At 37.5% G+C, this 12425-nt stretch overlaps 1 pseudogene; it reads left to right on the forward strand.

Moving 5' to 3' along the window:
- Positions 1–11079: 11079 nt before the first annotated feature.
- Positions 11080–12425, forward strand: part of LOC100677663 (cell division control protein 42 homolog) — a 91702-nt pseudogene continuing 90356 nt past the window's right edge.

Raw genomic sequence — 12425 nt, forward strand, 5'->3', positions numbered from 1 at the left:
TAAAACTCCTGAAAGGAAATAGAGTGTATAAATGAGCCCAGTGTCATAAATCTACAGAGCTTACATTTGTGTGGGAAATCACTGAGACAAATTATTTAGAGAGATTTAAAGGGGACCTGCAGGTGCCCTGTGATCAGCTAGAGTAAAGCAGCAACTTGGGCCAAGTGTGTTACAAAAAATAACCCCAGCCCTCAAGCTTCAGGATATAACCTGATCATTTGAAGAGGGTAAGAGGAGGGTGATATCCCCTAGTCAACTGCAAATGAGAAGAACCAAAAGTGAGAAGATATTGAATTCCTGAAAGCTTCATATTTAATTCAAAACTGAATTTATTGGGTTTTTTCAGTAAGTTCTTTAAATTCTCTAATCTCTTCTTCACGGGGCCCACTAGAGATACTGCTTTGGCACAGAGGTAGTTCCTATGGAATTTGCTTTAATCTTTTATTTAAATCCAAATACAGTAAGTCCCGGGTTACGAATATCTGATTTATGGACAACGCCTACTTGTCCTTTAATGATACGTAAACTTGCTCTCACTTTGAAATGATTGAACCAACCCCTACTTGCAACAAACTCTTCATCTCAATCATCTGCACTTGTTGCATGTGTGGCTTTTAAATCACTGAAAAGGCTTTGAGCCTTCTCTTGCACAAAATAAGGCTAAATAAGAATCATATGCACTTGTTTCGACTCGCCTACAAATTCTTAAAGACATACTTAGGAACAAACCTTATTTGTAACATGGGGACTGCCCGTAAACAGTAAAATGCACCAGATATAAACATCTAAAATAGCAAAATAACAAATACTTTAACTGGCAATGGACAAATAAAGTTTTAGCTTTTGTCTTAAAGTATCAACAACCCAAAGCATGGGTTCAATGTCACTATGAATTATCAGGACAGTTTTACAAATGAGTCTCAATTATAAATGCCTGGGGAGAAAAATGGCGTGTGAATAAAATTAAATGCATTTTGGATAAGAAGTTAAAGGAACATGACTATCTTTGAAACGTTTGAGAAAACAGTAATAGAACTATGAGTAAGACACATTCAAAATGTACAAACAAGAAGTAAGCCTCTACAATAATATTAAATCATTTTCTGATTTATTTTCCAATTTATTTATCTTGATTATATAGTCGGAATTGACTCGATGCCACTGGGTCTGGTTTGGTTTTATATAAAATATGTTAGAATAACTCCTTAATATAGCATAAATCTATGCAAATACAATCGCATGCTTACGCAATGTAAAGTGCACAACACTGAAACTCATTAAACTACTTTTATTTTAAAAGTTTCACAATGATTCATATCTTCGTCAACAGATGTAAAATATTTTCCTAAATTTGTGGCAGTTTTTTCCCATATTATATTATGCTAAATGTTTTCCATCATGGTTAAGAATTTTGCTAAATTTTTTGTGCATTTTTACTTTTTGTAACTACAAATTATCTTAACAACCTGCAATATGCAGATGACACAACTTTTCTTGCCAAAAATTAAGAGGACCTGGAGCACTTATTGGTGAAGGTCACAAGACTACAGCCTTCAGGACAGATTGCACCTCAACATAAAGAAAACAAAAATCCTCACAACTGGACCAAAAAGCAGCATCATGATAAACAGAGGAAAGATTGAAGTTGTCAAGGATTTCATTTTAGTTGGACCCACAGTCAACATCCATGGAAGCAGGTCAAGAAATCAGATGACATATTGCATTGGGCAAACCTGCTGCAAAAGATCCCTTTAAAGTGTTGAAAAGCAAGGATGTCACTTTCAGGACTAAGGTGCACCTGACCCTAGTCATGGTGTTTTCAACAGCCTCATATCCATGCAAAAGCTGGGCAATGAGTAAGGAAGACTGAAAAAGAACTGATGCCTTTGAATTATAGCGTTGGAGAAGAATATGGAACATTCCATGGACAGCCAGAAGAACAAACAATTCTGTCTTGGAAGAAATACAGCCAGAGACCTCCTTGGAAGCAAGGAAGGCAAGACTTTGTCTCATATTCATTGGACATGTTATCAGGAGGGACCAGTCCCTGGAGAAGGACATTATGCCTGGTAAAGTGGAGGGTCAACGAAAGAGAGGAAGGCCCTGAACGGGCCGGATTGACACAGTGGCTACAACAATGGCCTCAAGCATAGCAAAGATTGCGAGAATGGTACAGGACCGGGCAGTGTTTTATTCTGCTGTGCATAGGGCTGCTATGAGTCGGAACTGATTTGATAGCACCTAACAGCAATCGTCTTATCTTAGATATTGATGTGTCCTAAATTTTTTTTTAACAGCAATCGTCTTATCTTAGATATTGATGTGTCCTAAATTATAGCTAGCTTTCAAAAAATGTATCTTCTTATAATAAGTGTGTGTGTGTATGTTTAATTGAAGAGGATTACACTTTTATAGTCCTGTTTCAACTAACGGTCCGTTTCTCCAAAAATTTTTTTCTCATCACAATCTGATCTCTGTTATGTTATGCATATGAAGAAATTCAAGAAATGCTAGTACATACGTGTTTATTTTAAAACAACAATATAAAAATGCAACTTGAAAGGAATATCTATAAATGATAACCATCAGTTCAGTAGGATTATACCACCTGTAATGAAATATATAATAATTTTCACTTTCTGCTTCCTGCTTTATTTAGAATTATGCATCACAGAGTTTTAGAATCAAAGTGCTGACTCTGCAGCCAATGTCATTTTCTCTTGAGACTGAGGCAACAATAGGTCAGGAATTTCACTTGTGGCTCTAAAACCTGCTAAGGGAAAACTAAACAAAAATTTAGTTTATATCATTTTGTTTTAAAATGAACATAAAGAATGTAAACTTGCCATAATACAAGTACATTCTCTCCTTGCTTATCAACATGGTTAGGTTCCCAAGACCAGGTCATTATGTGAAAATCAGCATTATGCAAAATGGAGGATGACCACATCGATCACAAAATGGAGGATGAATATATCATTACGTAACTGCCAATTACATCCATGTACATCAATCCATATACATGCCAAATTATATCATTATATAACTGCCAAACCACCGAGCATCATGACCCAGTCAAGTTGACGCATAACCTTAACCATAACAGCCAGCGTTACTCTCGCCTCACACTTTGGCCTTCGTCACTGCCAGACACTCAGAGATTTTACCAGGGAGTTAGCTCTGCCACTGGTTGGGGCCCATTTATATATATTTATTTTACAAACGAAACTCTTTCTTTTGGGCAGCAGTAGTGTTCCAGGATCCTAGTTCTAGGATCCCATGCCCATATATGGTCCTCAGTTTCAGCTTCCTGAACTACATACATTCAATGTTATTTTTCTTTATAGTCTTAATGACCTAAAAAGAGATCTTCACATGACACAATATTTCCCAAGCATATTTTCTTTAATCATATGGCTATTTCTTTCATTTTAAATTAAATCTACACTTCAAAACTAATAAGAAAAAGGTAGTTCAATTTCCAACAAGGTATCATGGGAGTGCTAAATCTTATTTTAGAAACTTTCTAAATGTTTTCGTATTGATTATATAACATTTTATTTATCAGTTCCCTTATATATAGACATTTTTCATAATTAAAAATTACACAATAAAGCATCATTATAATGTCACAGCTGGTCAAAAATGTCAGAACGTTTTTAGTTTTACAAGCCATTGATAAATTGTTCTTCATAGGCATGCTATGTACTTATATTTTAAATCACTAATTATCCAAAGGAAACCCTGGTGGTGTAGTGGTTAAATGCTATGACTGCTAACCAAAAGGTCGGCAGTTCAAATCCAGCAGGCACTCCTTGGAAACTACGGGGCAGTTCTACCCTATCCTATAGGGTCGGTATGAGCCAGAATCAGCTCAGTGGCAACGGTTTGGTTCTTTGGTTTAACTCTCCAAAAGTTCTAAGTTTGTGCATTATTTTTGCACCAAAAAAAAATGTCATGGAAGGTGGTTAATATAGATGAGGGAATTCTCGCAACGAAAATGCTTTGGCAGTATTTTGTAATTATCAATCATGTATATAGGTTCATTTAGGACCTTTTTTCTCTTAACAAGAACCCTTAAATGTTTTGATAGATGGATAGGTAGTTGGGTAGGTAGGTAGTAGATAGATGATAGAAAGTAGAAAGACAGACAGACAGACAGATAGATAGATAGATATAATACTTGTTTTGGAGTAATTTTAGAATTATAGAAAATTGTAAAGATAGTTGAGACAATTTCTGTGTTTTCTTCACACAATTTCTTCTAATACTAAGATCTTACATTACTAAGGTATATTTATCAAAGCCAAGAAACCATGTTACTACTAATTCTAGACTTTATTTGGACTTCACCAGTTTTTCCATTTATATTTTATTTTTGTTCTGTGACCCATCCAGGGTACCATCTTGGATTTTGTTGTCATGTAGCCTTAGTCTCCTCTGGTCTATGACAGTTTCTCAGTCATTCCTTGTTTTCCTGACCTTGATACTTATGAGAAGCTCTGGTCAGGTATTTGGTAGAATGTCATCAGTTTGGGTCTGATGTTTTTCTCATGACTAAACCCAAAAAACCAAACCTATTGCCATCGAGTCAATTCCGACTCATAGCAACTCTATAGGACAGAGTAGAACTGCCCCATACGGTTTTCATGGAGCAGCTGGTGGATTTGAACTGCCATTTTTTGAGTTAGCAACTGAGCTCTTAACCACCGTGCCACCAGAGCTCCATAACAGAGGTAAAGTGCCCTTTTTAATCCTATCGTGCAGTACATGATGGCTTCATAGTGTTACTGATGCTTTAACATTTATCACTTATTTAAAGTACTACTTACCAGTTTCTCCATTTTATTTTCCTTCTCCTTACTCTAGTCTTTGTGGAAAAAAAAAAAAAAATCAGTTGCCAATGAGTTGATTCTGACTCATGGCAATCTCATATGTTGAAGAGTATAACTGTGCTCCACAGGGTTTCCAAGGCTGTAACCTTTCAGAAGTAGATCACTAGCCCTTCCTTCCATGGTGCTTCTGGGTGTATTGGTTCAAACTCCCAAACTTTCCATTAGTAGTCAAGTGCTTAATGATTTGTACCACCCAGGAACTCCTATTCTTTGGAAACAAGTCACTAAATCTAGGCCTTCAATGTGAGAGAGGATTAAAATATATATATATATATATTTTTTTTAACTGGGAAGCATCTACATATATTATTTGCAATCTACTGTAAGGAAGGTTTGTTTCTTTTTCCTTATTTATTCTTTTATTTATGTCTCTATGGACTCATGGATATTTCCTCATACTTTGGGTTATAATCCAATAGTACTTTATTTTGTTGCTAAATTGTTCTAGCCTTGGCCTGTGTGAACACTTTCAGGTCAGCTCCTGCATTTTTTTGTGTGTCCCTGTTCCTTTTGTTTTTTTAGCACTTCCTTACTTTCCAGTACTACAAGATGCTCCAGGATCATATATTTCCTGTCCCAGGCCCAGAATCAGTGGTTTCTCCAAAGAGCCCTGGTTCCTTTTCTTGGAGAATGGTATTTAGAAACCAAGATCTAGGTGTTGAGTATGCTCAATACTATTGAGGTGTCACTGCTTCTAGGCCTTCACAAATGACAGAGGTTGGTAATATATGTGTATCTATTACTTTTTTTTTATACCTATGTATACACACGTATTTGATTTTTTCTGTATCTAAGCATCTGAATATACATTAAACTAAACATGAATTCATATTGATGTCTGTAATTCTAATCCTGTCATATGCTTTTAATTCCTCTTTCTTAATTTATATTTAAAGTATATGTAATTGACACTGAAAGAAGTAAATATTTAAAAATAATCATATACAGTATTTGTGAATATTCACCTACTTAATATTTGGTAAGGAATCCCTGGCTGGTGCAAACAGTAAGGCACTCAGTTGATAACTGAAATATTGGAGGTCTGAGTCCACCCAGAATTGACTCGATGGCACTGGGTGGGAGTCCACCCAGAGGCACCGCAAAAGAAAGACCTGGCGATCTACTTCCAAAAAATCACCCATTCAAAACCCTATTCAGCACAGTTCAACTCTGACACACATGGGGTCACCATGAGTAGCAATCAACTCAATGGCTCACGGTTACTGGAATGTTTTATATATTAGCAATATTTTAATCCAACCCATCAGCTCATCTCAATTTAATCATAAAGGAACTGAAGATTAAACAAAATAGGCAGTTTACCCAGATTAGACATCGATTCATTGGAAGAGTCAAAAATAGTACATGAATTAGGATACGCAAAGGAGATGCCTTAATAGTAATGTATTTACATTTCCCAATTTTGGGAAAAAAAACTTCTCATATTCAGCTTTATTTCAAGGATGTATGTATGTGCTGACAATAAATAATATAAGAATGAGAAAAGAGAAGTGACAAGATGAGAAATACATAAAAGATAGTTATGTTAGTTAAAATAATAAATACAGACACTACAGCTGCATTAATATTTATTGGCTAAATGAAGTTAACATATTAAGTTTAAATATTTTTAGGCAGCATCAATGCCCTAGGAAAGATTTATGATAATAGAGTGTTGACAGTTATTTGAAGTTGCCTGCATATATGTTATCTGACATTAGCATAAATAAATTGCTTCTATTCTGGAATTCGCCTTGAAGCCATTTGTGAATTTGACAATTCCCTATCCTCTAATATTTAATTCATATTTAAATGAAAAATGAGAAGAAAACTATGTCTCTTACTCCTGGGTATTCAAGGATATTCATGGATTTATAACTGTACCAGACGATAATTGCCATTATGCTATCAGTGTGTGCCAAATTCTACAATTCAAAATAGAGACCTCAGTGATCAACCAAGGAAGATGATTAATTATAATAACTGATCTCTTACTATATTTGGTTTATTACTATGGACTTTTATTAGGGGGTCACCAACAGAGCAGCTTAAAGCTTCCCCTGAGAATTTCCAAGCTGGCAGTCACCAACATCTTTTTTCTTTCCAAGGCTCTCTTTCCAGCATAGGGAAAAAAAAAAAAAAAAATGAAGTTGACAATGGTATCAAATCCTCTTCACTCAGGAAAATGTCTCTTAATTATACCCAAATGCTTGCCATATCAGTGACTTTGAGATTTCTTGGAGAATATGAATAGTTTTTCACAAACTTAGAGGTATATGTTTGAGAAAATAATCAGCAATGGAAGCTCAAGGAAAAAGACAGAAAATCTAACCTTTTTTCTATCTAGAGGATTCTTGGTTGGTGAAAGAAAAAAGACATCAAGAATATATAATAATTAAAAGGTTATACAGTGATGTGATCCAATGGGATAATTAATTATCAGGGATTCCAGGAACAGTGACTTAGGATTTTTCAGCCAAGTTTCCATGATAAAATTTTCCTTTTCATGCTTGAGCATCCTGATTTGCTGTTAATATATTGCATTTTATTCTCCTTTTACCCAGTTTTTTTCATATTTATATTTTGAAATTTTACAGTTGCCTCACATGTTTTAACTAGCTAGAGTTTAGTTTCTTATATATCTGAAATTCCTTTTTTTTTTTTTTCCAGAAACATTCTAGACATAGAAGGGAGGTATTTAAAAACTGTTTTTCATTATCTCAAAAAAAAAAAAATTATTTGTGTTGGATGACTTTTCCGAATTCTAGCATGGGATTCTTCCAAATGTTGATATATTTTATATATTACTAAAATAGTTACATTTATTAACATCACCATAAATATTACCAGAAAAGTCTTTAAGATTTGGAAATCTGTCAATCTCATCAGGACAGACAAAACTTTCCCAAAATTCTAATTTTTGCTTGTAAGCTAAACTTTTATCACTGGCAACAAATACTGCTAGTTGTTAGGTTTCGAAGTGACTGGCTTACTTCATTCACATTCAAATATTTGTCAAATACCCAAGTTTGAATAATGAACTAAATACTGAATAGTGAACCCTGGATCGAAAGGACCCAAATTTAGCTGCACTTGGAATTGATTTCCATCATGAGATGCTGAATTTCAAGCTTGTTGTAACAATTCAGATAAGACTTTAGGGAGAGCTAGCATGAAGTTAACATGATTTTTCTGTGGGAGGAATATAAATAATTTGTGGTCAGAGGGTGGGCTTTGGAAGGATGCAAAATAGCCACATATTCTTTACTATATTTTAATGCAAATAATGCACGCCTTCTGCTTTTGTTTGCCAAACACACCCACCCTCACAAGCACGGCCTTGCAAATCCTCTCCCACATGTTGCTGTAAAAAAAAATTAGCAGAGCACACTTACAAAAATACCCCACTGGGGAAGGGCGCAGCCTGCAAAGAAATGCAGAAGGCACATGTGATTTGCATGAAAACATAGTACATTCTTAAATATACCCTTCTATTGATGTGACTTTGCATCTGCTTCCATTAAGAAATGGATTTTATTCTTACATTCCTGAAATCTGGGCTTAGCCATGGGTGACGGTTAAGGTTGTGTGTCTTCTTGGCTCGGCCATGATTCTGGACATTCTAGAAAACCTCACTCACTTGCTCTGGATCCTGCATCTGGCTTGTCATCATCTGACCTCCAGTTCTTGGGACTTGAACCAATAGCCTGCCATACTGCTGTTCAATCTTGGGATTTGTCAGCCTCCACAACCTGTGAACCAGCAGCCTGCCATCTGACCTGTGAATTTTGGGTTCATCACCCTGGCAGTCATGTGAGTCAGGGGATGCCTCCAACCTGCCCCCTGACCCACGGACTAGGGACTTGTCAGCCTCTACAGCTGTGTGAGCCATTTCCTTGAGATGAATCTCTCTCTCTCTTCCTCTCTATATGCATACATTTCACTGTTTTTGCTTCTCTAGAGAACCCAGTCTAAGATAGACCCTCAACCTCATACTCTGAAAAAAAAAAAAAAAAAGATGAACTTAAGCTGAAGTATAGATCTAGATGCAAAAGACAAAACAAGACCTAGAAATTAAATAGGAGAATATCTTCATAATATTGTAGGAGGAAAAAAAAAAAAAACCTTTTTCTATTAAACAATATTTTTAAAAGCTCATAAGTTAAGAAAAATGTATTTTACTACACAAAAATGTCATGGGTTTTGCTTCTGTGCTTCAAAATAAACCATTAAGAGACTGAAAACACAAGCCATGGCGTGAAATAATGTATGCCCAACAGATATAACTTATCAAGGACTCACAAGCAGAGCAAAAAAAAAAAAAAAAGGGAGTGGGGGAGATGGAAAATCTCAGTAGAAAAATAGGCAAAAGACATATATGAGCAGTCTGCAAAATAGAGACCAAAATGGCCAATAATCATATGAAGAGATCCTCACTGGAGAACGCAAATTAACATCACAAAGAGAAATTCCATTATAGCCCCAATATTTGTGGTTGAGGTTGAGAAGCAATAGGAAAAGCCATTCACTTCCTGCTATGGAGGAGTGTCAAGGTAAATTGGTGAATCACAGTGCAGATCCTTAGGATCTTGGAGCAAAGCTCTTCCATAGTCTGCAGATAATTACTCTTTTGGAAAACAGCTTTTGGCTTGTTACTGAGCCTTAGTAGAAACTGAATGCTTAACCATAGACTGGATGTTAACATCATGAACTGGATGTTGTCTGACAGCAGCACTCCATCATTAAATGGAAGTGGTATATATAAGATGGAGCCTGAGTAGGACCTAAAGACTCAAGTAAGTTGTATGAGGAAATGGCCCAGATGCCCATGGTCTCTACTCCTGTCACATTACCTGCCCTCTCCCAGTCTGCACCTATGGCCTCATGGGGAGTTCCTTATGATCACTTGACGGAGGAAGAGAAAACTCTGGCCTGGTTTATAGATAGTTCTATGTGATATGCAGGCATCACTCGAAAGTGGACAGAGGCAGCGCTACAGCCCCTTTCTGGGACCTCCCTAAAAGACAGTGGAGAAGGGAAATCCTCCTAATGGGCAGAACTTCAAGCAATGCACCTGGTTGTTCACGTTGCTTAGAAGGAGAAATGACCAAATGTGTGATTGTATACTGATTCATAGATCATCCAGACACCAATGGTTTGGCTGGATAGTAGGGACTTGGAAGGAACACGATTGGAAAATGAGTGACAAGGAGGAATGGGGAATAGGTATATGGATAGATCTCTCCAAATGGGCCAAAGAAGTGAAGATATTTGTGTCTCACATGAATGCTTAATAAAGGGTGACTTCGGCAGTTTTTTTTTTTTTTTTTTTTTCGGCAGAGGAGGATTTTAACAATTAATTGGATAGAATGATGCTCATTGTCCAATAAGCTCATGAACAAACTGGCCATGGTGGTAGAGATGGACTCATAAATATAGACTTCTACTCACCAAGGGCAACCTGGTTACAGCTACTGCTGAGTGTCAAATCTGCCAGCAGCAGAGACCAACACTGAGTCCCCGGTATGCCACCATTCCCTGAGGTGATCAGCAAGCAACCTGGTAGCTGGTTGATTACATTGGACCACTTCCATCATGGAAGAGGGAGCGTTTCATTCTTACCAGGATAGACATTTACTCTGGATATGGATTTACCTTCTCTGCACGCAATGCTTCTGCCAAAACTACCACCTGAAGGCCTTATCCACCATCATGATATCCCAAACAGCATTGCCTCAGATCAAGGGGCTCATTCCATGGCAAATGAAGTGTGACAATGGGCCCATGCTCACGGAATTCGCTGGTCTTACCACTTTCCCCATCGTCCTGAAGCAGCTGGTTTGAAAGAACAATGGAATGGCCGCCTAAAGACACAATTATGGTGCCAGCTAGGTGGCAATACTTCACAGTTTTGGGGCAATGTTCTCCAGGAGGCTGTATATGCTCTAAACCGTTGTCCAATATATGGTGCTGTTTCTCTCACAGCCATGATGCATGGTTCCAGGAGTCAAGGGGTAGAAATAGGAATGGAACCACTCCTTATCTCCCCTAGTGGTCCGCTCGCAAAATTTTTGCTCCCTGTCCCTGTGACCCTGGGCTCTGCAGGTCTAGAAGTCTTGCTTCCAAAGGGAAGAAGACTTCTCCTGGAGACACAACACAGATTCCATTGAACTGAAAATTAAGAATGCCACCCAGCCACTTTGGGCTTCTCGTCCCTCTGGATCAACAGGCAAAGGAGGGAGTTACCATAAAGGCTGGTGTGGTTGATCCTGACTACCAAGGGGAAATTGGATTGGTGTTGTATAATGGAGGTAACAAAAATTATGTCTGGAATTCAGAAGATCCCTTGGGGTGTCTCTTAGTACTACCATGTCCTGTGATTAAAGTTAATGGAAAATTACAAAAACCCAGTTTCAACGCGACTACTAATGGCCCAGACCCTTCAGGAATGAAGGTTTGTGTCACTCCACCAAGCAAAGAACCACAACCAACTGAGGAGTTTGCTAAGGGTAAAAGGAATACAGAGTGGGTGGTCGAAGAAGGTAGTCACAACCATGTGCCCAGTTGCAAAAATGAGGACTGCAATTGTTATGAGTGTATCTTCCTTGTATGTGCACATCATATATTTTTGTTTTCTTCACTTATAAAATATAACATGTAAATGGGGCTAGTGCGTTTTCAGTTGTACTCATGTTACTTTTATTATGTTAGGCACAAGTATGACTTTGTAATTGTTTTTATCTAGAGATTGTGTTTGGTTTAAGGAGATGTATACAGGTGCCAAGCTGACAATGGGTGGACTGTGATGGTTAAGCTTGTGTGTCAAGTTGGCTGGGCCACGATTCTCAGCAGTTTTGCAGTTATGTAATGATACAGTCATCCTCCATGATGTGATCTGATGTGATCAGCTAATCAGTTGTAGGGGAATTTTCTCTGGGTTGTGGCTTGCAGCCAATATATATATGGACATTCTGGCAAAGCTTGCTTGGTTTCTCTGGATCCTGCATCTGGCTCTTCATCATCTGACCTCCAGTTCTTGGGATTTGAGCCAGTGGTCTGCCATACTCCTTGCCAATCTTGGGATTCGTCAGCCCCTGCAGCTATGTGAGTCAAGAGAAGCCTCCAGCCTAAAGCGTGACCCACAGACTTGGAAATTTCTAGCCCCTATAATTTTTTTATAAGCGCGTGAGCCATTTCCTTAAGATAAATCAGTCTCTTTGTCTCTCTCTCTATATATATACATTTCACTGGTTTTGCTCCTCTAGGGAACCTAGCCTAAGACATCATGTAATTTGCTTTGACCGATAAGAGAATATCAAGCATGATGCAAACAGAAATTGAAAAGGCATTTATTGATTGGGATTAACCTCTCTTGGTGCACGTGAAACCACCACATAAGCAAATATAAGCTTCCAGTTAGCCTGTCTGAAGATAAATGACCATGTGAAGGGGAACTGAGATGCTATGGCTAATAATCTGTCAGTTTTCAAACATGTAAGACTGGCATAGATCAACCAGACATCATCAGAC

The sequence above is a fragment of the Loxodonta africana genome, chromosome 23 (assembly GCF_030014295.1).
Source record: "Loxodonta africana isolate mLoxAfr1 chromosome 23, mLoxAfr1.hap2, whole genome shotgun sequence".
Classification (NCBI taxonomy): domain Eukaryota; kingdom Metazoa; phylum Chordata; class Mammalia; order Proboscidea; family Elephantidae; genus Loxodonta; species Loxodonta africana.